At 40.3% G+C, this 2,685-nt stretch overlaps 1 pseudogene; it reads left to right on the top strand.

Moving 5' to 3' along the window:
* Positions 1 to 1,451: 1,451 nt before the first annotated feature.
* Positions 1,452 to 2,336, top strand: LOC114609885 (annotated as a pseudogene).
* Positions 2,337 to 2,685: the final 349 nt, after the last annotated feature.

Below are 2,685 nucleotides of genomic sequence, written 5' to 3'. Positions count from 1 at the left end.
CCCAGCTACATAGTGAGTCAGAGAACAGCATTGGCTACACACAACACTGTTTCAAATAAACAAGTACACACACACACACACACACACACACGGAACAAAACTATACCTGTATTTCTCACCTGATACAAACGTGAATTAAAAAATAGATCAAGAATCTTAATATAAAACCTGAAACTTTGAAACTGATAGAGAATAAACATTTCAAGGTGCAAGTAAAAGCAAGAACTTTCTGGAAGGTTTCTAATGGCACAGAAAATAACCCTTCAAATTGAGAAGCTGGATAATATGAAATTTAAAAAGCTCTGTACAGTGAAGGGAACACCCACCAGAGTAAAGAAATGGTCTACAGAACTTTACCTGTGGGGTAAAATCTCTGCCAACCATATGTCAGCATTGGGATTAATATTTCAACTATATAAACAACTACAAATTAACTATCAAAGGAATAAAAATGGTCAAATAAGCCAATGAGCCAAGTTGTAACCCTCCAAAAGAAGAAATCCAAATGGCCAATAGATATTTTAAAATGTTCATCATCTCCAGCCATCAGGCAAATGGAACTTAAAACTGCTCTAAGAGTTCATCTCAACACAGGCAGAATGGCTAACATCAAGAAAGCAAAACAGGAAGCCAGGCAATGGTGGCACACACGTTTAATCCCAGCACTTGGGATGCAGAGGCAGGTAGATTTCTGAGTTTGAGGCCAACCTGGTCTATAGAGTGAGTTCCAGGACAGCCAGAGCTACACAGAGAAACCCTGTCTGGGGGTGGGGGGGGAAAGAAAGAAAGAAAGAAAGAAGGAAAGAAAGCGAGCAAGCAAAACAGGATGTGGTGGCACATGTCTTCCCTCCCAGCACTTGGGAACAGAAACAAGCAGAGCTCTGTGAGTTTAAGGCCAGCCTGGCCTACATAATGAGTTACAAGCCAGTAGGGCCACACCATGAGAGTTTGTTTTTTAAAAAACAATTGAACCCATAGGGGTTAGAGAGATAGCCCAGCAGTTAAGAGCACTGACTGGTTGCTCTTCTAGAGAATCTGGGTTTGATTCTTAGCACCTACAGGACAGCTCACAACTGTTTGTAACTTCAGTTCCAGGGGATCAGAAGCCTCCTTGTAGCCTCTGTGGGCATGCATGCAGTGCAAAGATATACAAACAGAGAAACACTCATACACATAAAATAAAAATGAGTGTTTTTAGAAATAGGAGAACAAGAGAGGTAGCTCAGGGGTTTAGAGCACTTGTTGCTTATTCCAGAGGACCTGGGTCCAATACCCAGCACAGAGATGGCAGCTCACAAACATCTGTAATTCTAATTCCAGAGGATCCAGCATCCTCTTCTGGCCTCTGAAAGTGTCAGGCACAAGTGTATACATACATGCATGCAGGTAAAATACCCATACACATGAAATAAACCTTAAAAAAAAGAAAAGTGTGTATGTATGAAATTTAAATGAGAGAGACAACAAGAAACAGAAGGACAGAGCATGTCTTCTCACAGAGAAAACCTCTTGTGTTGGAAGGACTCAACTGGGATCTTGTGCAAGCAATGGATAGTGGCTTACCTGAGCCAAAGTGGAGAGAGGAAAGAAGTGAAGGTCCATTCTCCTGCAGCTGCACAGATGAGCTTCGCGAAACTTTAGCTTTCAACAAGTTGGTCTGGAGAGCGGCCGAAGAAGCACATAAAGAATTCACTTCAGAGGATGAGAAACACTTCTTACGATCACATAGTGAAGACCTGAAGAAGGATGTCGTAGATATCAGACAGCAGATTCCGTCGTTAGAGGGAGATATTAAGTTTCCCATGTTCTTTGAAGAGGAGCAGTTCTTTTCCCGTGCTTTTCTAATTAGTTCACCTGGACTTCAACTCTGAACTCACTATGATGTAATGGATAACGTTTTAATACAAGTGACAGGAAAGAAGCAAACAATGCTGTTTAATCTTTGAGATGCACGATATTTATATTTATCAGGCTCTAAATCAGAAGTGCTGAATATTGACAGCCCAGACTTGGATAAATACCAACTCTTTCCTAAGATGAGGGAGTATGAGTAGTCATTCTCTTGAAGCTGATGATGTCCTATTCATCCCTGCCTTATGGTTCCATACTGTAATCTCTGAAGAGTTTGCAGTGGGAATGAATATCTTTTGGAAGCACCTTCCTTGGGAATGCTATGATACAACCTATGGAACAAAGATCCTATAGCAGCATCCAGAGCTGTGCAGATCTTGGACAGAGCTTTGAAAACACTGGCTGAATTACCAGAGGAATACAAAGACCTCTACGCATGCCAAATGGTCTTAGGTATTCAAGACAAAGCCTCCAGCAAGAGTTAAAAAAAATGAACTAAATGTAGTAAAAATTTAAAAATAAATAAAAGTTAGCTCAAGTATTTGAAGACTTTAACCAGATGTAAATATTTAAAGATGCTTTTTAAAAGCAGGAAAGATAAGTCTCAGATTTATGGTATAAAAGGAGGCGCTTATCTGATTTCTACTTGGTATAGATTTAGAATGCTTAGTGGAACCATTCTTTAGCTCTAAAATATAAATAACTAAAATTCTGACTATCTATCTAGAGAGAAGCATGCTTGCCACCATACACAAAGTACTGGAGGAGGAAGGCAAACAGAGACCTCTCTACCACCATGCCACTCATAACAGAGGGAAAGATGCCCAGAGACCT

This window comes from Grammomys surdaster, unplaced genomic scaffold (genome assembly GCF_004785775.1).
Source record: "Grammomys surdaster isolate TR1022 unplaced genomic scaffold, NIH_TR_1.0 125985, whole genome shotgun sequence".
Classification (NCBI taxonomy): domain Eukaryota; kingdom Metazoa; phylum Chordata; class Mammalia; order Rodentia; family Muridae; genus Grammomys; species Grammomys surdaster.
Note: the sequence above shows the minus strand (reverse complement) of the source record. Positions and strands in the feature narration are given on the sequence as shown.